This window comes from Sus scrofa, chromosome 5, assembly GCF_000003025.6.
Source record: "Sus scrofa isolate TJ Tabasco breed Duroc chromosome 5, Sscrofa11.1, whole genome shotgun sequence".
NCBI classification, from domain to species: domain Eukaryota; kingdom Metazoa; phylum Chordata; class Mammalia; order Artiodactyla; family Suidae; genus Sus; species Sus scrofa.
Window position 1 is genome coordinate 91,419,934 of NC_010447.5, and position 25,668 is coordinate 91,445,601.

Consider the following 25,668-nt stretch of genomic DNA (forward strand, 5'->3'; position numbering starts at 1 on the left):
TGGGGGTTTGGGATCGAAGTGCTATAAAATTGGGTTGTGATGATCATTGTAACTATAAATGTAATAATATTCATCAAGTAATTAAACAAAACCCCTGCAATTCATAGATTCTTTTGTCCTTTTCCACTAATAAATGTTAAATTAGATGTTTTAAAATTAGAGGAACTCTAAAACACACAAATACAATTTCCTTTGTTCCTTCCTTTCTTGGTACCTTTCCTTAGTACCTACTACAGTGAGCATGATGCATGGCGGGCAGTTCCATTCTGAGCTAAGTCAGGCATGACCCTTCTTCCTTCATTGGAGCTTATCATTTACTTCTTTTATAGTACTTATCCATTTGCATGTTGTTAACAGAATTGTCCTAGCCCACTAGCTCAGCAAAGGCTAAGAGAGCAGTTACGATACCCATAACTTTTACAGCAACAAAATCCGTAAGTATGGCTGAACCCTTCCCACCAATCACTTCTAGATGTCCCCCCCCCCCCCACACACACACACGCGCCATCTAATTCTAAAATACAGAGATGGAATTCTGATTATACATCCCAACAATTCACCATCACTGCTCATCTTCCCCAAAAAACATTCCCAGTACACAGCAAGGGCAGTCTCTTCTGCCCATGAGACGGCAGAAGGTATTATATCTTTTTTTTTTTTTTTTTGGTCTTTTTTTTTATCTTTTTGAGGGCCGCACCCATAGCATATGGAAGTTCCCAGGCTAGGAGTCTAATAGGAGCTGTTGCCACTGGCCTACACCACAGCCACAGCAATGCAGGATCCAAGCTGGGTCTGCAACCTACACCACAGCTCACAGCAACGCCAGATCCTTAACCCACTGGGTGAGGCCAGGGATTGAACCTGCAACCTCATGGTTCCTAGTCAGATTCATTTCCGCTGTGCCAAGACCAGAACGCCTAGCTTAATGTAATATATTAAGTTGTTATAGTTATTCCTGATGCTTATTTTGAAATTCTCCAGAACTTCCTATGAATGTGTGCCATCACCTTGAACACTTCTAGGACCTACATTCTGCTACCTTCTATGCAAGGCCACCAATTTGTTCCATCAGCAGAGTCAAATTTTCTCCAATTCTCTGCTTAAGGTAGCATAATGTTTTACATAATAACTACAATCTCGGAGTTCCTGTGGTGGCACAGCATAAACGAATTCGACTAGGAACCATGAGGTTCTGGGTTCCATCCCTGGCCTTGCTCAGTGGATTAAGGATCCAGCCTTGCTGTGGCCCTGGTGTAGGTCTGCGGCTACAGCTCCAATTAGACCCCTAGCCTGGGAACCTCCCGCGGCGGTGACAAAAGACAAAGAAAAAAAACCAAAACAAAAACAACAAAACACTAAAATCTCACCTAATCATAAGAAAAAAGCTAGCAGGGGACAGAAGTACAAGCTAGTGTTTTTCAATCAGGGCCTTTCTCACTAAGGAGGTGGAAAACTTGTTGATGGCTGAATTCATAACAACAGGATTATTTGGGGGGAGAAACATGATTTGTTTGGAAAAATACCTTTAAAATCATTGAGAAAAAATGTTTCCTGTAAGTACAGAATAATTCAAATAATCCTTCCATTGAGAAAACACTAGAAAACCTAGGGAAAAAGCGAACAAACGAATCTGTTTTCAGGTTTAGAAGAACTAAACAGTTATTGCTAAGCAGAGGGAAAGAGCTGACAAGCAATGGGTACTAGAAAGCAAATGCACAAATCTTAACTCTTGCATCGAAGATAAATTCTTGCACATGGTTTTTGCGGCCAATCCAAAAATAAAGGACAAAATAAAATTTTTCCTTCCTCTCTCCACCGGGCCCCCCGGACAGAGACCCAGGAGAACAGACTTGGCTGAGAATTCTTACCTTGTGCCGGCTTCTGCCCTTCGCCCCAGGATTCTGCAGGCTCTGGGGCACGTGGGGTGTCCCGTTGGGGCCCAGCCTGGTGCCCCCGGAAGCTGAAGGGGAGGAAGATGGTTTCCCTCTGCGCTTTGCGGCGCATTCTCGGCCGAGACCCCAGTTACTCTCCTAAATGGATACGCTTATCCGGGTTAAAAGTTTTCAGCTGGGACGCCTGGGGGGACAATGATCCTGAGTGAGGTTCACCTGCTTGCTTGGCCGTGAAAGAAAACGTTATTCACCAGAGCCTCGCGCGGGGCGCAGTCCTCATTAAGTCGGACGCAGGCTGACCCGGAACCAGTTCCGTGTCTAACTGGTACCTGGTCGGAACCTGGACCCGGGCTGCTTTCTACGTCGGACCCGGTTCGGTTTCTCGGTCAGACCCGGTTCACCTCTGATTGTTTCCAGTCGTGGTCGGAAAACAAATTCTCAAACACGCCTGAAAGCTCCTGAGGAAAAAGCCGCGGAGGATGCCAGAGGCCTGACCCAGCGCCCCCGAGGCGGCGGGAAGCGGCGGCTGGGGCTCAGCAGGTACCAGGGATGCTTGCTCCTCACTCCTGGGGCCGAAGGGGTTTCCTTCAGTTTCCTCTTCTCCTGTCACTATCAGGACTGTTAAAACAGAAACCAAGGTGTGCTAAAAATTTTAAGAGTTTATTCGAGCAAAGATGGATCAAATGGGGCAGCATCTAGCCGAACAGAAGAAAAGGAGTTCTTGGGAGCTGTTAAAATAAGACTGTTGTAGGCAGAAGAGAGCAGGAACCAGGAAAATAAAGGAGGCCAAGAAGCGATTGGTTACAGCAAAGTTACTTTCCTTTAGGGAATGGCAGGGGTCCGTCAGGTGATCTCACTTGTGCTGCTCAGGTGGTTCCTGACTGTACCCGAAAGAGTGATTACATCTCGTGACATGGAGCTTAGCTTAGGTAACAACATTTGGGGCCTATTGTCTTGTTTTTAATAAGATTTATAAAGTTTATTAATGTAATATGATATTGGTACAAAAATACAAACAGACCAAAGGGGGGGGGAATCCCAAAAGATAACCACGCATATTCAGACACTTGATTTATTACGAAGCTAACATTACATGTCTCTTTTCAATAAATGCTGCTGAAACCTTTAGATATCTGTATTTTTAAAAATTAGCTCTTGTAGCATTCACAAAAATTTATTTCAGGTAAATTTAGATTTCTAAATGAAATAAAAGGTAAAGTAACAGTGCTTCTAGGAAAAGACATAAAACATTAAAGGCCTTGGAAAGAAAATTTCTTAAATAGAATACTGTGATATTGTGATTTATAACGAGAAATAGATATTTAGTCTTCCTCCAGTCCCTGGCACATAGATCCCCAAACCCTTGTAATTTCCCAAGTGATTAGGGCAATAGGAGTATCTTTTGTTAAAATATTTAGTTTTTGTTCTTAGTTCTAACTTCAAAGAGATAAAGGTGAAAGGAGCATCTTTTGTTATTCCTACAAAGCCCTTTCCCACTACACCTGAGTTTATGTTATTTAGGTGATTTTTGGAAAGCCTCTAAGGACACGGTATTGGTTGCCAGGGAAACCAAGTATGATTAGAGGGTTGGAATTGTCAGTCTTATTATTCATCCTCACCTCTCAAAAATGGAAAGAGGCTGGAGATTGAGTTTAATCACCAATGGTCAATGATTTACTCAACCTTGCCCATGTCATGAACACTCCATAAAACTCCCAATGGACGGTGTACCGCGAGCTTCTAGTTGGTGACTATGTGGAGGTGCTGGGAGAGCGCTCTGCTCAAAGAGGGCGTGGAAGCTCTGCACCCCTTCCCCCTTCCTTGCCACATGAACCTTTTTCATCTGGCTGTTCCTGAGTTATATCCTTTTATAACAAACCAGTAATTAGTAAGTAAAATGGTTTCAAGTGAGTTCTTTGAGCCACCGTAGCAAATTAATTGAACTCAAGGAGAGGGCTGTGGGAACCTCCCATCTATAGCCCGTAGTTCAGAAGCATAGGTAACAACCTGAACTTTCACTTGGCATCTGAAGTGAGAAGAGGGACATCCTTGTAGGACTAAATCTTTGAGGTGTGGAACATGACTCTACTTCCAAGTAGCTAATATCACAATTGAGTACATTTCCAGCACACTCAGCTCGTGCTGCAGAATTGTCTGGTGTGAGAATCCCTTTCCAGTGTTCAGAATATGGTGTGCAGTGTAAGGAAAAGCCATTGTGTGTTTTTTTTACAGACATGAAGATAATAACAGAAGATAGTATTTCAATTGTTCATGAAAATTAAGGGTTTCAGCTTAGTAAAGATATTATTTAGAAAGCAAAATAGTAAATTCAAGAGCAGGAGATGATATTGCAAAATATTTAACTTTCAAAACTCTTGTATTTGTGAATCATAAAGAACTCCTATGGATCAATAGGAGAAAGAAATCAAATAGGAAAACATGCAAGTCTCGAGCAAATAGTTTAGGAGAGAAGATGGTCAAATTAATAGATAAAATAGAGCTCAATTTCTTCAGTAATCAAGGAAATGCAAGTTAAAGCATTAAAAGAAATATTTCTAGAAACCTACCAAAAAGACTTAATTTGAAGTATGACAATTCCAAACATTGACAAAAGTAAAGCCACCTAGAAGGAGCATAAATTGGAGAGGTTTGTTCTTGGTTGCCTTTTACCAAAGGCAAATATGATACTGTCTCCAAATATCAATTTGTTTTTGAGTCTAATGGTAAAGCCATAATCTTTTACTAGTTTTTTTAGCAGGTATCTTTTTTAATGGACAAGTTATTAACACAGGATATTTATTCCATAACCACAATTGTGATTTCATCTAAACTCTGTGCAAGTTTTAATTTTATGAATAATTCTAGGTTTATTTCATTATTTTTGTTCATTTGCTTCTTTCTGGCTTCCATTAGAGTCTACAAAACTAGAAGCAGAGCATCCAGATTGCTCCATAATGGTTTTAGTCTAACAATTTGTTGTTATGTAGTTAGATGAAAGGCACATCCCTAAAATACAAGTTGTGTAGAGAAATTTTGACTTAACCTTCTTATCCCTAAAATCTCATTAGTAACATTCAACAGTCAGAGTATTGAATGTCCATTTCCTTTTCTTTCTTAGGATAGGTACAAGTAAAGAAAAATGGATTGTTCAGTGATCAATGACATTTGTTTTTGATTAGAGATAAAAATGTCATTCCCCTTAGACTTATCCCACAGATGGCCATTTAGCATTGTTATTACATATCTACTAGTTCAGCTCAATAAACATTTATTATCTGGCTATTTGTGTGGCTTTAAAAATAACAAAGAGGGGAGTTCTCCTCGTGGCTCAGCGGTAACAAATCTGACTAGGAACCATCAGGTTGGGGGTTTGGTCCCTGGCCTCACTCAGTGGGTTAAAGATCCGGCGTTGCCATGAGCTGTGGTGTAGGTCGCAGACGCGGCTCAGATCTGGCATTGCTATGGCTCTGATGTAGGCCGACCGCAACAGCTCTGATTAGACCCCTAGCCTGGGAATCTCCGTATACCGCAGCTGTGGCCCTCAAAAGAGGAAAAATAAATAAATAAAAATAACAAAGAGGGCAGTTTCACCCTCTTTTAGGAAGCCGCATGAATATATATGAAGAATGAGAGATAGAAATCAAATTTCTATAGATTTACAAGAGATGCGAATAGCATGAGAACTATGTCTAATATCATTGCAACAGAAGAAATTAAAAAAAAAAAAAAAAAAAAAAAAAAAAAAAAAAAAAAAAAAAAAAAAGAAAGAAATCAAATTTCTAAAGAAATTAGAGATCTGATTTTTTCATTAATTATTCAAAATGTTACAGAACTTATTAAAATTGTTATTGAGTGTCTTATATGCTCCTAGTACTGACACAGTAATGGGACTTATGGTAGAAATAAGTAAACTGTGCAAAATATGTGAAAGAGCTGCCAAATTTAGTGACTGTCATAAAAAAAATGGAATGTCTGTGGCGAAGACTTTAGAAAATGCTGCTCCATTCACTAAATTAAGTAGCCTATAACTAGCCTAGGGTGGGGGGTGGAATCTGACAACTCATGGTTTGGACTGAGCTTAGCCTGAAAACTTAAGGAGCAAGGGAAGATTGAGCTCAATGCAGAATTATGCACAGACAGATCATACTTGGAGGAAACCACCTTTCAGAAAGGCTAATGGAGGAGAGGAATGATGCATGGCAAGCATCCTTGCAGTATCAGACTTACTTGGCTCAGAGAAGCAAACACTAAATAATTTATAAATATAATCCTGCATTATATGGAGACTTATCGACAGCCATGGACATGATGCTGGCTCTCTCATTACATAAGCTACCTGAAAGTAATTGGTTTTAGAAGGATGTACTTATTTTAAAAACAAGTTACACTCATTAATAACAATTTAGAATCTCTCTCAAGAATGGTTTTCCACAGAGGTTAAAGCTGCTTCTAGTTCTCTAAAGCAGCACTGATGATGTTTCTAGCAGGAACTTCCAGTGTCAATTATCAGTGGTATCATGGGGATTGGCCATATTATCTCTACTGAGAGTTGTTAGCAGTGATGTTTTCATGGGAGCAGTTTCACATAAGATTTTTAAGCTGTTTCTAGCAGTATATCCCCCATCCCTATTCCTCTGTTCCTCTGAGTTCTGTGAACCATCCATGTGCTTTAATTCATTCTATTTCTCCTAAATTAGACAGAAATAGGCCTTGGTTGGGGTTTTGGAGTAAGTATGGTCAAGTCCAACTATTGACCTACTTATGCTAGTACCTGTGGAGTAAACATGACTGGAAGAAGATACACATGGAGTTCCCGTCATGGCTCAGTGGTTAACGAATCCGACTGGGAACCATGAGGTTGCGGGTTCCATCCCTGGCCTCACTCAGTGGATTAAGGATCTGGCATTGCTGTGAGTTGTGGTGTAGGTTGCAGACATGGCTCGGATCCTGCATTGCTGTGGCTCTGGCATAGGTCGGTGGCTACAGCTCCGATTAGACCCCTAGCCTGGGAACCTCCGTATGCCATAGGTGTGGCCCCAGAAAAGACTAAAGAAAAAAAAAAAGGAAGATACACACACACACCACACACACACACACACACACACTTGCGCGCGTGCATGCACACACACATGCACCCACACAGATACTCGATGAGCACACTTGAAATTTATCACCTCAGTTGTGCCCCTAATGGTTGGAGCAATTCTTATTTACAGTGGATAAAATGTAATTTATATAAATAATTTTATATTATCAGACCTACAGATTGTTTCCATTATTTTGTCAATAGAAAAATTATTATTATAAATTATACAGGCACTGAATCTTTGTCATATTCCTGATACTTCCTTTGACATACTATTTTCTAGAAGTGGATTTCGGATTCTAGTTATAAAGAAGTGACTTGTATTGGACTAACTTTTCTGTTACAGTTATGAGAACAGAACAAGATGTAAAATGCAACTGCTTGAAGGCCCTGGAATACAACCAAAGCAATTAGAGACAGGAGGGACTACAACCATTTTAAAAAGGAAAGGACATAAGGTAAGTTCCACATTTAACTGGCTTCTCTTCTAAGGGTACTTAGAAATGTTCTGCTATGAGAGAGAATAGAACCCAAGCAGGAGACAAGAAACTTATAGGACTAAGGAGACAGAAAGCAGAGTTTAAGACTGAGAGAGAATGTATGAGTAGAGTGGCAATATCACAAAGTATCTCAAGTTGGAGACTTCAGAGGAGAATGAAATCTCCTACTGATTCGCTTCAAGATATTCAAGATGGACTCCTTGTTAATGGATGCAAGAAAACCAAAGGAATGCACCAGCTGGGAGGAAAAAAAGCAGAGCAGTTTTCAGTATCTGTCTACTTTTAAGGAATGAGATTGAAATTCAAGTTCACCAAATCAGAAGAACTTACTAAATACCCAGAGCTTTTTACTGAGTTTCCAGAAAAGCCATGACAGAATAATATGGACAAAATGGAAACATAATAATCAAAAAAAAAAAAAAATCAGCTCATGAAAACATTAAGATGAGCTTCTGATACTCTACCTGCCTTCCACCAAAAAAAAAAAAAAAGGTTATATTTGGAAGAAGATATATTACTCATAGACAATATAATTTTAAGTGTACCGTTTCCCAATATCAAATTAAAAAATAAAGAAATGTTAAAACATAGGACCAATTGAACAAGACCAAGAAAGAACCGAACAATTGAAATAGATCCGTAGGTGAATCAGATAGTGAAATTGCCAGAGATTTTAAAACAACATGATAGATATAATTCAGGAAAATAGAAGAAAGATGAGAAACTTGAGTAGACACCTAGGACACACACACACATTACCTGTCAAATGTAAATTCTACATCTGAAAAATAGAATGAGATGAAAAATTTACTAGTTTATTATTAGCAGATTAGAAATAGCCAAAAAAAAAAAAAGAGAGAAAATCAGATCATACAACAGTAGAGTCTATTCAGAGTGATGCACAGGAGAAAGAAAGCATATGAGACATGTAAGGTAGAGGGAAAATGTTTAACATGCCTAATCAGAGAGGAAATAGTGAAAAAATAGTGGCTGAGAATTTCCTAGGCATGACTAGATATCAAGCCACAAACTCAAGATATACTAACCCCACAGAGTATATACAGAGAGAAAACTACATTTAGGAACATCATAGTCGAGCTACTGAAAACCAAAAATAAAGTGAAATTTGTAGAGTAAAAAGGTACAAACTTCTAGTTATAAGGTAAGTAATTACTAGGAATGTACTGTGCAACACGAGAAATATAATTAACACTGCTATGTGTTATATATGGAAGTTAGAGTAAATCGTAAGAGTTCTCGTAACAGTTTTTTTTGTTTTTTTTTTAATTTTCTATCTTTATGAGATGATGGATCTTCATTAAAGTTACTGTGATAATCATTTCATGATATATGTAAGTCAGATTGTTTTGTTGTATACCTTAAATGATGCAGTACTGCATGTTAATTACATCTTAATAAGAGTGGGGAAAAAAAGAGTGAAATATTAAAAGACTGCCAAAGAGAGGGGAAAAGTTCAAGAAGTATAATTATAGCGTCCAAAAGATTGAGAGTTTTAAGATTTTGATAGAACTCTCAATCTAATCTCCAGAAATTGTGCACCTTTTCCTCACATCCTTGAAAACAGTGTCACAAATCTTAGTATGACTTTGGCATTCTAGGTAGTAGAATCTTTAAACTTTAATTTTTTGTGGTTTCTGAATGATGAATTAAGCTGTTGGAAGTTTTGGAGAGATTCAGCCTTTCTGAAACTGTTCATGAACTTTGGTCTTTTTGGGAGGGAGTTACTTTAAAGTACACTTACAATTTAGATATTACCAAGATAGTGTCCCCATGCATACTTAAGCCAAATTTTGCCTATATATAAATACACACACACACACACACATAAGGTTGATTGTATAGGTTTCCAAAATTCATTCTTTTCCATCTCAAATAACAAAATTGCAGGGGCTCTTAGTGTTTGCATTACTTATGCATTGCTGTTTTTAAAGAAATACAAGTTAGACTCACTCATAGAATAGTTTATATATTGCAATGAATTTCTTAAGTCATTTTGATTTTGTTGCAGCTCTTAGTTTCATAACATGATTTCAGGTGTCCTTGAAAGAAGTGCTTTCATCTTTGAGGTTCAAATGCCCTCCTTTGGCTTCCATGGGCAGCAATTACAGTGTCTTGAGTCATCTGGGCTCTTGATATGGTGATCCCTATGAAGATCAGACGCAAGGATTCTACCCCAGTGATTTAGATCTGGCCTCATTCCAAGCCTTAATTGATGGAGACTTTGCCCTGTATTTAGCATGCAGAGTAGAGCAAAGAATTTCTCATGAAATGGTTCCAGGGAATGAAAATGCCCTAGTTATTGCACGCCTCACAGCAAAGCAGAATTACCTTCTGGACCAGACCTAAGGCTCAGTGCCATGCTGACCCCTTTCTCCTACTGAGTAATTTCCGCAGATATGGACTACACTCGTTTTGAAAATAAAAACTCTATTAAATACATACAATAAAGTGAAAAGACAGGGTACCAAATGTTACATGCACACATTAGAAATTAAAGTATATGAAAAAAGCCTGGAAGGAACTCTGCAAAAATAATAATAAAGGTAGTTTGAGTATAGGAATAAGAGGCAATTTTTTTTTACCATTTTACATATTTCCTAAATTGTAGTTATATTATCTTTGTAATTAAACAATAAATTTCCTTTGAAAATAATGTCAAAATTACGCTCTGATAAAGGTTTCGACAACCTACTTTTATAACGTCTTCTCTTTAGCAACAGACCTGGGATTATAATCCTGGAATGTCATAATTAAAATCATAACATGTTAATAACCAACTGGAGTTCTTAACATTATGGTTTGCTTGTTTTGTAATGCACTTCTTTTTAGCACCTGTGCAATTCAAACCTTTTAATTACATTTTACATCACTGTCAGGCAAAATCATTGTAAGCAAGTTTTCATATAGGCATTTTTCTTAAGCTTGACTTATTATAACAATCCAAATGGAGTGGGAACACTGCATTTAACCAAGCCGGAAGACAAAGTGGTAATTGTGATCTCAAAGTCATCAGGAATGGAATTTTGAGTCATCTTTTTAATCTTCCAGATGCCTTAACTGCCAAAAGTAACATTAATTTATCAAAAGTATGTGAAGATGTCAGTATTTTCTAGAAAATCATCTAGACTACAGAGAAACATGAAAATTAAAAACTAATACGAAATATTTTTTTGCATGTCTTATTTTATTACAGAATAGGTCTATAAATAGAATTAAAATTTTTTATATCCATTCAATCTTTGTTCTTCCTAATATAAACTCTGTTTAATTTGAATGGCTATAGAAAATATCCATAGCACTTTAAATTAGCATGACTTTTTTTTTTTAGGGCCACACCCTTGGAATATGGAGGTTCCCAGGCTAGGCGTCTAATCAGAGCTGTAGCTGCCAGCCTACATCACAGCCACAGCAACACAGGATCTGAGCCTTGTCTGTGACCTACATCACAGCTCACGCCAAAACTGGATCCTTAACCCACTGAGCATCCTCATAGATTCCACTTGGGTGCGTTATCACTGAGCCACAATGGGAACTCCTAAGTTAGCATAACTTTAGCATAACCCACCCACCCACCAACTCCAGACACACGTGGCCACTTAGACGTAATCTCCTCTTGCTTTGGAGAGGAAGAAATGCATCACCCTCACACAGAAGAGCTGCGTAACAGACATGCTCTAATCTTACCTCCCCCTCTCCTGCTTTCCTTGCCCCACCCACCACTATAAAAAAGTATTAAGTCACAAACTAAAGAGCAGAAAAGACTTCCTTCTCCCAAAAGAAGACGTTTCCCAAGTTCCTGTCGTGGCTCAGTGGTTAACGAATCTAAGAACCATGAGGTTGCGGGTTCAGTCCCTGGCCTTGCTCAGTGGGTTAAGGATCCGGCATTGCCGTGAGCTGTGATATAGGTTGCAGACGTGGCTCAGATCCTGTGTTGCTGTGGCTCTGGTGTAGGCCGGCGGCTACAGCTCCAATTAGACCCCCTAGCCTGGGAACCTCCATATGCTGTGGAAGCGGCCCAAGAAATGGCAAAAAGACAAAAAAAAAAAAAAAAAAAAAAAAAAAAGAAGAAGGGACGTTTCCCCCCAAATCCTGCGTCTGGTCAGCTGGCCTGGTAGGTATCTCATCCCTGACACCAAGGGCAGCTGAGCCCTGGGGCCGCTTCGCCCCTCTCTCTGGTTCCAGATCTGACCCTTAGCACTGGGCACAGGACCCTAGAAATGTAGAGCATGACTCGAAACTGCTCCAGCTGCTCCTGTCTATCCCATGCTCCTCCTGGGCTGTCCTCTGGCCCTGCCTATGCTGGGGGCTTAGGGCTGGACAGGGGGGCTGAGGTTACTCACGCTGGTCTGGCCCTTCCCAGCGGCCTGGGGAAGGACTCCTAGGGAGGCGCTGGGATCATTACTGGAAGTGACTCCTTACAGTTAAGAGCCCTTCCTGACCCAATCTTTCAGTGACTTACAGCCACTGGGCCACCAAGGTCCAAGCAGACACCCCCCCAACCTCAGGCCCATCCCCAGGTGCCTTGTCCCTGTCGCCCGTTGCACTGATCATGAAGCCACTGGCGCTGCCACGCATGTGGGACATGTGCCATCAAGCCCCCTCCTGCCAGGCACCATGGTAAGGGTGTCACCCAGTTGTTTTCTCAGTCCTAGGGGCAGGTGGCTGGTTTCAAACTTGTGTTGAAAGCCACTTGTGATTTTAATTATCTGCATTAATTAAAAAATCCGTTTATCTTTAAGGTGAAATAAATTTGTTGACGAATAAATTGCACAACAATGTTCATTTCTTAAAGGTGCTGAGATCAGGAACTGTGGAAATAGCATCTACAGGGTTACCTCATGGCTGACTTCTTTCCATGTCTTCCTGTGGTAAGTTTTGATTGCCTTTTTGGCAGGTTTATACCAATTTCCAATTTTCCAAGTTGACTTTGAGCACCATGATATGCATTTCAAATAAAGGCTTTTCTTGCCTGCATGACTATGAAAACATCTGTGCTATTATTTGCTCACTAAACAAAGTTGAGCAGGTGATGTCAAGCTGAGTATCGGAGAAATGTCATATGATTCCAACATCATGCTATGCCTTGGAAGGGCATGTGAATTAGCTTTTGCTGTTCTGGGTTTTTGCAATCATGAGCTAGCTAATACAGAGTCTGAAGGAAATTCTAATCCAGTGGTTTTAGAGTTGAACTCTTAAAAAAAAAAAAAAAATCCCATGTAGAAGCCCAGTACAAAAATGTCATAAGCAGAACTTCTCCATCGATTGCGAGAGAGGTTGCTGGGAAGCCCCCACAATTGACTTGTCTTATCCCTTCTTTGTCGGAGTCGTTGAGCATCTCAGCAGAATACAAGAGGTCCTCAGAACAGGTGGTAAACCACAAATCTAATTCCAGGCTCTCTTGTATTACAGATAAGTCAACAAAAGCCTAAAGAAATGAAGCTACTTGCCCAAGGTCATAGAACACAAAGCCTTGTACACATTAGGTCTCAAAATACAGATTACCATGGTAGGTGTCATATTAGTGAAAGAGGCAGACCTAAAAATCTAGAGCGTGTTTTCCACCAAAATTACTGTTGTTTAATAGAGTTGTTTTTTGTTTGTTTGTTTTTTGTTTTTTACTTGTCTGAAAGGTCTTCATTTATCTGAAGGTATTCAAAGAAAACTATAAAAGGAAAATGTTCATTATGAAAATCAGTCCCCTAAAATCTATGGGTAGGTCAAGGAACGTACAAAAAGTTTAGAAGAGATCTCAGCATGTTATCCTGAGGGATAACATGTAAAATATCCAGTTCAGGTTCCACTGTTGCACAGATCTGGTGGGACTCAGCTGCTTTAGAACCATGAATGCTTCATTTTGTACCCAGAGGTATTTGCAGGGAAGTAATTGCCCAAGAACAAGACGCTGGTCATCTGTGGATTGGGTCGAAGACATGCTAGATCCTCAATATAGAGGATCTAAAATATAGATTATAGTTGACCTTTATAATGCCACAGAAATCATAAAGCATGGGAAGCTCTATGACTACTAGGTATTCTGATTGCTTGAAGATTACAGTGTATTGTGACATACATTCTCACTTTAAAAAATATTATTTTTAAAGTACTTGATTTAACCAGGGCACTGGTTTCTTACATCAGAAGAAGGCGCTTTCCCTCTCTAAACTTCAGGTGCCCCATAACTCAGTAGTTATAACAGCATTTCATAGAAATACAAAATGAATTATCAAAATTTCAAGCAGTTATGGTTACTAGCTTATTAAAAAAAACCATGAGAGATCTGTAGAGAATGTAATGAGACTTTTTCTGGGTCTCAGAATTTCATCTAAAGTCGGAAAGCTGAGACAGTGAAGAGCAAGTGTTGTTACTTTCTAAACAAGAGTATCAGATTCATCTCTAAATGGCCGGACTGGTCCAGACACCATAATCCCCAATAGCTAGTGTTAAGAGAAGTTCAGAGATTTGCTGGAGACCTAAGTCACTGAAGAGATTTAATAGGTATATATAAGGCAAGACTATCCCATTCCCTCTTCCCTTGAGTCAAAGAAAGGTACCTAGCAATAACACTCAGAGATTGGTATGTCTATCAAAAGAAGTGTGTGACATTTTACTAACACATTCCCAATTGCTTGCCAGGTGCCTGTTAGCTGCAAGAAATGCATAGGTTTGTTCATGCTGGTATGGGACAGATACCTCCAGCTTGGCATGTGTTCCCTAGAGTGTGTGCACACAGAGAATGGTGCTTGTCTTTTGCCTGAAGAATTCCAAATACCAGAGGTTGCTTAGAGCAGGCCGCACTGCAGGGAAGGAATAAAGCATGCAGTGAGTTGGCCTCACTCCTGGGGCATGTCAGGCCCAGGAGGTACACAGTTTCAAGCAGACCACCTGGATACTCAGAAAAGTATCCAGGCTTGAATATTTTTGAAAGGCCTCAGGTGTCTACCAAGAGGAAAAATGGACCATTTTGCTTTAATGCCAGGAGTGGAAAACAAGTTACAAGATGTCATCCAAAGGGTCCATTGCCTGTGCCGTAAAATAGTACAGTACCTAGATGCCCAGCAGGGAATAGAGCCTTTGCCATTTTACAGGCAAAGCCTCCCAGCTCCTGGCCACAGAGTAGTTTGAAGCAGAGTGAAGAGGAGGTAAAAGAAAGTTCTATCTGAAGTCAGCATGGAGAGGAAAGAATAAAGTGATCATCTTATTATTTGCTTATTCAAGATAGGCTGTTTAGTACACCAGTTACACTTTTCTAAATGTTTTATAATAGAGGAAACTGAAGATCAGAAACATAATTCGCCCCGAAGCAGAGGTTGGAAGTGACAAAGCCAGTAGCCTTGAATTCCATAAGAGAATGCGCCTTCTTTTTGTAGAGGAATTGCAAAGAAACCAAATGATATATATGCTCCATGTTACTTTTCTCTTTGGCATTTTCAACTTATATCCTAGAAAGATTAGACTGAAAAATTATAAGTATTCTGATACTATCTGGGTGATGATGGATGAATAGATTCATTTACTTAAGCCTCTTTTTTTTATGTGTAAATGCAGAATTTGGATCCACTTAGCTCTGAATTCCTTTTAGATTTTATAAAGATATAATCATAGCTCAAAAAGACAGAGAAGAGAAGAAAGAAGTGGGGGAGGGAAGGAAGGGGGATATGTGGAAGAGTAAGATTCTATATTAGTTGTATTAGGTAAATATTTTATACCTTAATTTTGGCATTTTGGTATTTTTCAAAAGCGTTAGAAGATTAGCACTTCACAAAGTGGCTTTATTTCCATATTCTCTTGCTTCTCTTCCATCAGTTATTTTAAAGGCATTGCTAAGATAATTCCATAATAAAAAAGAAAACAGAATTTTAGGAGTTGGAAGCATTTCATCCTCTCTGAAATGCTTTCAGTTGTAGACAGTAAAGAAAACTCTGCAACCTTTGAAAGCCTCACTGTAACTGCATTCTCAGAAGTGGTGGTATGGAGTTTTGTTTTGTTGTTTTTGAAACTTGATGGGAATGAGACTGCGAAATTGTACCTTCGATGGGTTTGTTGATGCAGCTTTCAATCCTGTCACAATTGGTGTCATGAAAATGAATAAAGTTGGTGCCATCTTCTGTTTTCATTATCATCCAGGTGCTGGGATCGGAAAGGATTCATTTTGTGCCACTGTCATTTCTCATTACTATCTTTGTCATGAGAGTGAATTATAACAGCCTCTGATGCCAGCTATGGCTTTGCTCTCATTACAGACTTTCATTCTTGGGACGAAGATGGTAATAAGAATGGAATGTCGTGTAAAAACAGAGCTCACTTTCATGACAGTTGGAAATTGGTGATGAAAATGGAAAATGGCAGAAAAAAATTATCCTTTTTTGTGGCAAAAATTGTCCTGCAAACAACATTGTGCACCAAAGGTATCCCTCACCATGGCAATGACCAAGCAATGAAAAGGCAAACAATGAACAGCTTTTGGAGCAAATGAGGGATTCTGATGCATTTGTCTTGCATGGTATTTTGGAAATATCTCTTAAGCCTGAGTAATGTAACAATCTATTTAGTTCCAAAAGTAATGTGATATGCAGTTAGGAGCTTCTCTGTTCTCCCTTAAGTGGTATAAATATTTCTACTACATACTGCTAGAAAGGCACTATCAAATTCATGGAAGCCATTAGAATTTACATATGGGACACTTTTCACACACACACATATACACACACTCATAGGTATGTAATACATGTCACTATGTATAAATAGTTGTATTGAAAGGACTTCCACTTTCTATTTTATACCACATTCCCCTATTGATTTTTTTTTTTTTTAAGCCAAGAACTTTACTACCTTTCTTTTTTTTTCTTTCCTATTTTGGGGCTGCACCTGCCGCATATGGAGGTTCCCAGGCTAGACGTTGAATAGGAGCTGTAGCTGCTGGCCTACACCACAACCACAGCAATATCAGATCTGAGCTGCTTCTGTGACCTACACCACAGCTCACGGCAACACCAGATCCTTAACCCACTGAGTGAGGCCAGGGATTGAACCCGCATCCTCATGGATCCTAGTCAGGTTCGTTAACTGCTGAGCCACGAAGAGAACTACATGACTACTCTTAAAATTACAGGCACAATAGCCTTTTCTTCCATCAAAATAAATAGCCCTGTATACCATGAATTACCTTTGATGCTAGAGTTTACTGTGAATTCCAGATGTATATTCTCTAATTTAAAATTACAAAGGGAAAAGTACCATTTACATACACATTTTTAAAGGAAATGTGTCTCTTTCTTTACAGATTCTTTTTTTCCACTATATGTTTTTCTTTTCTGCCCACAGGGCATATCTTTACAGAATGAGGATTAGAGCATGCTAATGGTGGAAAGACTTGTGAAATGTTCCTTTCACTAGATTTCATTTAAAGCATTCTGTTTACTGTTTTGTCATTTGCCAACATACATAACAGATAGTCAGTATTTAGCCACTTTTCAACACATTTCATTGTTGGGAGAGAAAGTAGGTATTTAACATGCATACTGAGCACAGAACCTTTTATAAGTTGGTTATTAGTACAGAAGCTTTTATTATGTGTATGTTAGTGCCTAGCATAATTTAAGGTTGCTAAATGTTGACAGAGTTGCCTATATTTTATGGGCTAACCAAGGAAAGTAGGCATCAGAGACCACTTGTATTGGTATGAAAAGAAGGCAGTTACTCTGTAAAACATGACCTGAATTCACTTGATTTCTTTCATTTTGAAGTAGATCATGGCAAGGGCACATTTTAAATCCCCAAATCTTTTATACTTTAAGGGTCTGGGGCCAGGCAAATAAAATGGCAAGTGTTAGAAAAAAAGAAGATTATTTTAAAGTAGTAGAAATTTTACGTAGGAAATATGCTGAAACAATATTGCATAGTTGGCCAAGTCATTGACAGAGTGTTCCCAATTAAAAATCTAAAGTAGTAGATTATTCTGAAGCTTTCTCTAGAGTATTTTGTATGACTGCTAAGGTTTGAAGTATGGAATTCTTCAAATCATATAAGAAAAACTCTTTTTAGAGCACGGTTATTAACCATGTTAGAAAATCCACGAAGCATTTATTTTGTTTTGTTTCTGTTGTATTTTTTTTAATGCTTTTGACTTTTCTCCTGTATTTTTAATTGAAGTATAATTAATTTAGAAATGTTATATTAGTTTCAGGTGTACGATCTAGTGATTCAATATTTTATAGATTATATGCCATTTAAAGTTCTAAAATATTAGCCGTATTCCCTGTGCTATATGTTACACCTTTGTATCTGGAAGAGATATCTTTACTGTCATGCTCATCGCAGCATTATTAACATCAGGCAAGGTATGGAGTCAATCTAAGTGTTTGTTGACAGATAACTCAGTGAAGAAGATATATACAGTTGACCCTTGTACCACATGCATTTCAACTGTGTAGGTCCATTTATACAAAGATATTTTCAATAAATGCTACAGTACTACACTATCCGTGGTTGGTTGAATCCATTGATACAGAAATGCAGATGTGGAGGGCAAGGAGTAAAGTTATATTCAGATTTTTTACTGTGTAAGGATTGGTGCCCCTAGCCTCTGTGTTATTCAAGGGTCAACTGTGTACACTATGAAATATTATTCAGTCTTGAAAATGAAGGAAGTCCTGTCATTTGCAACAACATGGATGAACCAGACAAGTATTATCTAAGTCAAATACGCCAGACAGAGAAAGACAAATACTGCATGGTATCATTTATATGTGGACTCTAAAAAAAAAAAATTGTCAAATTTAGAGAAACAGAAAATAGAATACTGGTTGCTAGGAACCTAGAGGAAATTGAGAGAGGCTGAGAAAAGGGCTCAGAGTTTTAGTTATGAGATGAATAAGGTCTGAGGCTCTAATATACAGCAAGGCGACTACAGTTGAGAATAGTAGAGTATAATTAAAACTTGCTGAGAGTAAACCTTAAGTTTTCTCGCCAAAATGAAAAAAAAATATGAGGTGATAAATTTGTTAATTACCTCAATCCTGGGACTTCTTTCACAGTGTATATGATATATCAAATCATCATGTTGAGCACTTTAAGTATCTTACAATTCTGTTTGTCAGTTATACTTCAGTAAAGCTGAAAAGAAAAAGAAATTGGTTTGGAATCCTAAGCATTTTTTGGTAGTGCAATTATTTAATCCTTAAAATACAATATTTACAACAAAAAGATAACCTTCCACTTGAAAAATCATCTCTTTGTATTTAAGCTCAAAAAAATAAACATTTTATTTAGGCTGTATATATATACTACAACAATTCTTAGTCATTTTTAATTATTAATAATTGGTCAATTAATATCAAATCAAGTAATGCTACAATGTTAAAATCACAGAGATCATTTTATTCATGATAAAATTACTTTTAAAACAATGGAATTTTTTTTGGAATTCTCTTGTGGCATAGCAGGTTAAGGATCCAGCACTGTCACTGCTATGGCTCAGGTGCTGCTGTGGTACAGGTTTGATTCCTGACTCAGGAACTTAGACATGCCACAGATTCAGCCAAAAATAAACTGAACAGAAACCAAACAAACAAAATGGAAAAACAAATAGTGGAGTGATTTTGAGTTTGCCTTTGGTTGGCTTATTATTGTATGTTGGCTAAGTTTTTTTTGTTTGTTTTTTGTTTTATTTGTACAGCCATGACCTTATATTTACTATTTAAATGCAATATAGGGAAAAAAAAAAAAAAAGAGGTGAGGAAAATATACTGGTGATTTTAAAATTCAGCTCATAGAATATTTGTGAGCGGATGCTTCGGATGTGGAGCAGGGGTTGAGAGAAGGTGGAAGCAGAAAAAAGAAACAATAAAAATGGGAGACCATTTACATAAGAATTTATTCTAACTCTATACTTTTAACTATACCAGCTCTGGGGAGTGAGAAGTACATATATGTTTGGTCAGTCATCATTTAACAGAAACCTTAAGTATGTTACTGCCTTTAATTTACTTTGTATCATGACTTTTTCTATTGTGTTTGTTGTTTCATATTTAAAGTGTAAATGAAGATGTTGACTAAATCTTAATCATTCACAGATTGTTAGATCTTAATTTCTATGCTTCCATTATTTCAAAGAATTCTATAGTAAAAATCTTTATGGGTATAATTTTTCTTTTATTTTAGATTATTTTCTTTGGTTGCTGTAATGGAGTTGTATGGGGAAATGCAGGCACATATTTAAGACTATTGACACATATTGCCTAATTGATTTCCCCAGAAGTTTCTGGCAGTCACAGCTGAAATTTATAAACCCGATTGAATTATCATGTTGATTTTTCCTCTTTTGGGAGGGTTTAGTTGTTTGCATTATCATTCATTGAAATATAATTTGCATACAGCAAAAATTACCAGTTGCAGTTACATAGTTTGTTGACTTTGACAGGTATATTCTGTGTATAACCACCACAACAATCAATTTTTATAATAGATGTTTCTGTCACCCTATTGAATTACCTCGTGACTCTCTGTTGTGAGGTAGGTTCCACCTACTGTCAGCCCCTACAAACCATTGGTTTGATTCTTGTTGTTATAGTTTTGCTTTTTCTAGAATATCATATAAATGAATATATAGGGTTTGTGACCTTTTTTGACTGGATTCCTTCACTTAGTTTAATTCCGAGATATCATGTTGTTGATGTATCATTAGTTTGATCCTTTTCTGCTTAGTACTTTACTTTTCTATGGATGAACTACAATTTGTGCATCCATTTACAAGTTGATAGATTTTGAATTGTTTGCAGTTTTTGGTGATTGTGAACATTAAGATACAAGTATTTGTGTGGAGGTATTTTCAGCACTTGTAAACATACCTTGGAATGGGATAGTTGGTTCTTATGGTAAGTGTATATTTAACTTTGTATATACTGCCAAATTGTTTACTAAATGGGCTATACCATTTTCCATTCCCTTTGCATCCACACCAGTAATTTTTTTTTTCTTTTGGCGCGGTGGGGGGTTGGTAATAGTGGTGGTAGGAATTTTAGGCATCTGATGGGTATGTAATGATGTGTTATTATGATTTAAATTTGAGTTTTCCCAATGATTAATGATACCAAACATCTTTTCATATATTTATTTAAAATCTATAGTTTCTTTGTGTGTGTATGAAATTTCTCTTTAAAACTTTTATCCACTTACATTGGACCATGTAATTTATGAATATTGTGGTCTAAGAACTCCTTGGATAGCAGAAAGTTTTAATATTGAAGTGCAAATTATGAAATTTTTTTCTTGTTTGTATGTTTGTGTGTTAGATAAGAATATCTGTCTGCTCCAGGATTACAAAGATTTTTTTCCTATATTTTCTTCTAGGAGTTTTATGTTTCTAAGTTTTACATGTAGGTCTATGATCCATTATATGTTCATCTTTTCTTCATATTTATGTTCATCTTTTCTTCATATATGACATGTATAAAGAGAAAAGGCGAAGTCTTTTCTTTCTTTTTTTTTTTTACCCTGGCATACAATTTGTTGAAAAGAGTATACTTTCTTTCCAAAATTCCCAGAGAACACTAAATTTGTTTCAAAAATATATTGACTAAAACATGTTGGTCCATTTTTTGACTCTTATTTTTTGCTGTCAATCAGTGTCACTGAAACCACATTCTCTTGATTACTGAAGATTTATATAAGTCTTGAAATCAGGCTTTATGTCTTCCAAATTTGTTCTTCTGCTTCAAAATTTGTTGAGCTAACTAGGCCATTGCTTTTCCATATAAATTATAGAATCATCTTCACAGTTTTTTAAAATAAGCCTCCTTGGATTGTGATTAGTGTTTTTTTGAAATATGTATCAATTTAGTAAGGATTGACAACAATGTTGAGTTTCTCAACCCATGAAGAGAATATATTTCTCAATTGATTAGATCACTCATCTGTGGCACAGCAGAAATGAATCCACCAGTTTCATTGAGGATCCAGCATTGACGTGAGCTGTGGTGTGGGTTATAGATGCGGCTGGGATCCTGCGTGGCTGTGGCTATGGTACAGGCTGGCAACTTTAAGTCCAATTCAGCCCCCAGCCTTGGAACCTCCATATGCCACAGGTGCAGCCCTAAAAAGAAAAAAAAAAAAAAAAAAAAAAATCTCTCATCAGTGCTTTTTTTTTTAACCAAAGCATAAAATTATTGTGCATGTTAGACTGGTTAGCTCTAGGTGTTTCATGTTTGCCTTTTTATGCTGTTATAAAGAATGAAGATTTAAAAGTTTATATCAATATCTACTGTTTAGTATTAGTATATAAAAATATAGATGAGTTTTATAAGCTGACATTTATCCAGTGGCCTTTCTAAACTCAATTGTAATGTCTATGAGATATTTTGTAGATTCCTTAGGATTGTAATTATAGATGACCATGATTCTATGAAAATCATGTTTATTCTTTGTAAGTCTGTACTCATTTTAATTTACTTATCTTGTCTTATCACACTGGATGTCACCTCCTATACAATACTGCCTACAAGTGGTGAGAATCAAACATCCTACATTCACTCCATTATGGACAAAGCACTATTACTTTACAATTAAATATGGTTTAGGTTGTGGGTTTTATAGATGTCCTTTATCAAGTTAAGGAAGTTCCCTTCAATTGTTAAGTTGCTGAGAGATTTTTATTTTTAATAGATGATGATTTTTCAGTTCCTCTTACTGCGCCTATTCAGATAATATATTTTTCTAGTAGGTTGTTTTAATATAGCAAATTATAAGGATTGATTTTCAAATGGTAAATCAGTCTTGGATTTCAGGGATGAAGTTTACCAATTCATACTATATCATTCTTTTTTGTTATTGTTTCTAAATTTGATTAAGCTAGTAAGTTCTTAAAGAATTTTGCATCTATTTTCAGATAAAAATATTGGATAATACTTAAGTTTTGTTTTTTAACACCATTGTTGTGTTGGTGTTAAGTTTTCTTATGTTTTTCTCTGGCTTTCAAATGAGCAGACCTCAGAAAATGAGTCGGAAAGTGTTCTCTCCTGTTTTCTGAAGGAATTTTGTAAGCTTGGCATAATTCTTAAAATGTTTCCTAAAATTTAAATATTCTGCCACCTGAGCCTGGACTATGTAAGCTTTTAAGTTTAATTGGGTCTCTATTTTTTTTATTCCTTTGCTTTAGGAGATAGATTCGAAAAATATTGCTGTAATTTATGTCAAAGACTGTTCTCCCTATGTTTTCTTCTAGGAGTTTTATAGTGTATATTCTTACACTTAAGTTTTTAATCGATTTTGAGTTTATTTTTGTATATGATGTTAGAGAGTGTTCTAACTGAATTATGTTACATGTAGCTGTCCAGGTTTCAAAGCACCACTTATTGAAGAGACTGCCTTTTCTCCGTTGTATATTCTTGCATCCTTTATCATAGAGTAATTGACCATAAAAGTATGGGTTTATTTCTGGGCTCTCTATTCTGTTCCATTGATCTATATGTCTGTTTTTGTGCCAGTACCATACTGTTTTGGTTATTATCGCTCTATAGTATAGTCTGAAGTCAGGGACTATGATTCAAGTTCTTTTCTTCTTTCTCAAGACTTTTTTGGCCCTTTAGCAACTTTTAGGTTCCCATAGCATTGTTGTTCTAGTTCTTTGAAAAATGCCATTGATATTTTGATAGGGATTGCATTGAAATTTTTATTTTATTAATTTCTTCTCTTTATGATTTTTTCCTTTTGATTGCATTGTTTATAATTTTCTCCTTTTGTAGTTTTTAAGGTGATGACTTAATTCATTGATTTGAGATATTTTTACTACAATCATTTGTCTTAATTGCTTTCATGTACTGTTTCAGCTATGTCCCCCATTGATATCTATTTTGGTTCCACTATAGCTGGATAAATTACTTTGATCTAATTCTGTTAATAATGTTGATGTTTGTTTTATGAACCATGATATGGTCTATCTTGGTGAATATTGGTGAATATTCTCTGTGTACATTAAAAGAATGTATATCCTGTTGTTTGGGGGTAGAGTGTTCTGTAAATTACAATTAGATAAAATTGTTTGATAGTCTTAATTTTTGATATGTTCTATCATTATTTTCTGTCTTCTTGTTTTATTACTGATAAAGAAATTTTATAGTCTCTGATTATAAATGGTTTATCTCTTTTAGTTCTGTCAGTTTCTGTTTCATGTATTTTAATGATCTGTAAATACATGCTTAGGATTATTATATCTTCTTGATGAATTGAGTCTTTTACCAGCACACTGCCGAAGTTCCATAGATTCTGGCAAAAGACAAAAGATGTCTGTCCTGAGTCAGAAACAAAGAACTTTATTACTCACAGCACGGAAAGTAGCATGAGCTTCATGTTTATTTCAGTTCATCTTTTCCTGTAAATCTTGTGAGTGCTAGACAAAGTATAAGCCCAGGTAGATGCTGTACACATACTATGGATTAGTGTCAAGTTGAGAAAGGAAACCTAAACCCTATAAAGAAGACTGCTAGGAAACCTGCCCAACATCTTCCCTGGATGATATTATCTTTATTATCCTATACAGAAAACAAAATGTCGCGTGCCCTGGAGATGAAGGGAGACAAAATACCTATCTCTCTAGGCTGTTCACTATACAAATATTCTTAAAAGGATTGTCCATAATAAATAGAAGATCTGAGGACATGTTAGAAACACATGGAGAATTGTTTCCCAACAATATCCCTTTTTATGCATAGAGGTCTTTCTCTTTCTATACTCTATTTTATGTATTGATAAAGACACTCACTCTTCTTTTCTGTAAGTATTTGCTTGCCATTTATTTTTCCTTTTTATTTTTTATTTTTGACTTTTAACCTACCAATATCTTGGAGTTCCCATCGTGGCTCAGTGGTTAATGAATCTGACTAGGAACCATGAGGTTGCAGGTTCCATCCCTGGCCTCACTCAGTGGGCTAAGGATCTGGTGTTGCCATGAGATGTGGTGTAGGTTGCAGATGCAGCTTGGATCTGGCATTGCTGTGGCTCTGGTATAGGCTGGCATTATAGCTCCAATTAGAGCCCTAGCCTGGGAACCTCCATGTGCCATGGGTGTGGCCCTAAAAAGACAAAAAACAAAACAAAACAAAACCTACCAATATCCTAACATTTCAAGTGGGATTTTTTGTGGGAAGAATTTGAAGCATTTGATCTTAATTTTTTTATCTGTTATGACACTCTCTACCTTTTAGTTGAGAGATTTAGGCCATTTACACTAAACGTAGCTATTAAAATGAATGAATTTAAATCCACTAAATTGCTCTTATTTTCTATTTGTTACTTTTCCCCCTTTTTTGTTAATTTTCTATGGTTTATAATATATCCTGCCTTCAAATTATATTATCCAACTGCAAATTACATTATTCCATTTTCTGTCATTTTACAACTGTATGTTTCCATATACCATATACTTCCATTTTCTCATGTCCATCCATCTTGTTTTTTTTTTTTTTTTTTTGGCTACATCTTCCTATGTAGCATTACCCATACTTTTTGTTAATATTTTTAATTTAAACATATATTTACCTTTTTAACCTGTGAAAATAAAAAAAAAAAAACCCAAAAAACTCTTACACTTAATCTATATGACATCTGGGATTAATTATTTATGTAAATTAAATTTCGTATGACAGTCTAGCTTTCTTCTGCCTGAAGTAAATTCTTTAACATTTCTCATAGTATAGGTATGTTGGTAATGAGTTCTGTAAGCATTTGTTTGAAGAAGTCTTTGCCTTTATTACCTTTCTTCAGCTTGTCTTTAATTTATTCTTCTCTTTTCAGTTTACTAGCATGGAGACTTTAGTTATTGCATTGAGATTTTTCTTCTTTTCTAATCCATGAATTTAATGCTATAAATTTCCCTTAAATGTTACTTTCACTGCATCCCACGAATTTTGATAATTTTATATTTTTATTTTCATTTGATTTTAAATTTCTCTTGAGACTTCTTTGTTAGTTAGATGTTGATTCAGTCATTTTTAAGGGTAAATGAATAGTTTGTAGTTTTTTACATCTTAAGTGAAAGCAGAGCATTGTTTTAAATTACGCTTTGTTTTTTTCCCTTCTTTAAAGGTTGAATCTTTTCTTTATATTTATTCATTATTCTATTTCATTGACTCTATGACATTGTTTTTTCCTTCTTTTACATTGAAATTAAGTTTTTTCT

The 25,668-nt window shown here is 36.7% G+C and overlaps 1 long non-coding RNA gene across 3 annotated transcripts in view; it reads left to right on the forward strand.

The window, feature by feature from the left end:
* Positions 2,182 to 25,668, forward strand: part of LOC102159901 — a 139,785-nt gene continuing 116,298 nt past the window's right edge. For all 3 annotated transcript variants that reach the window (XR_002344335.1, XR_303648.3, XR_303646.3), the window contains exons 1-3: positions 2,182 to 2,432; positions 7,325 to 7,436; positions 12,292 to 12,367. This is a non-coding gene — a long non-coding RNA (uncharacterized LOC102159901). The remainder of the gene's footprint in view (positions 2,433 to 7,324; positions 7,437 to 12,291; positions 12,368 to 25,668) is intronic.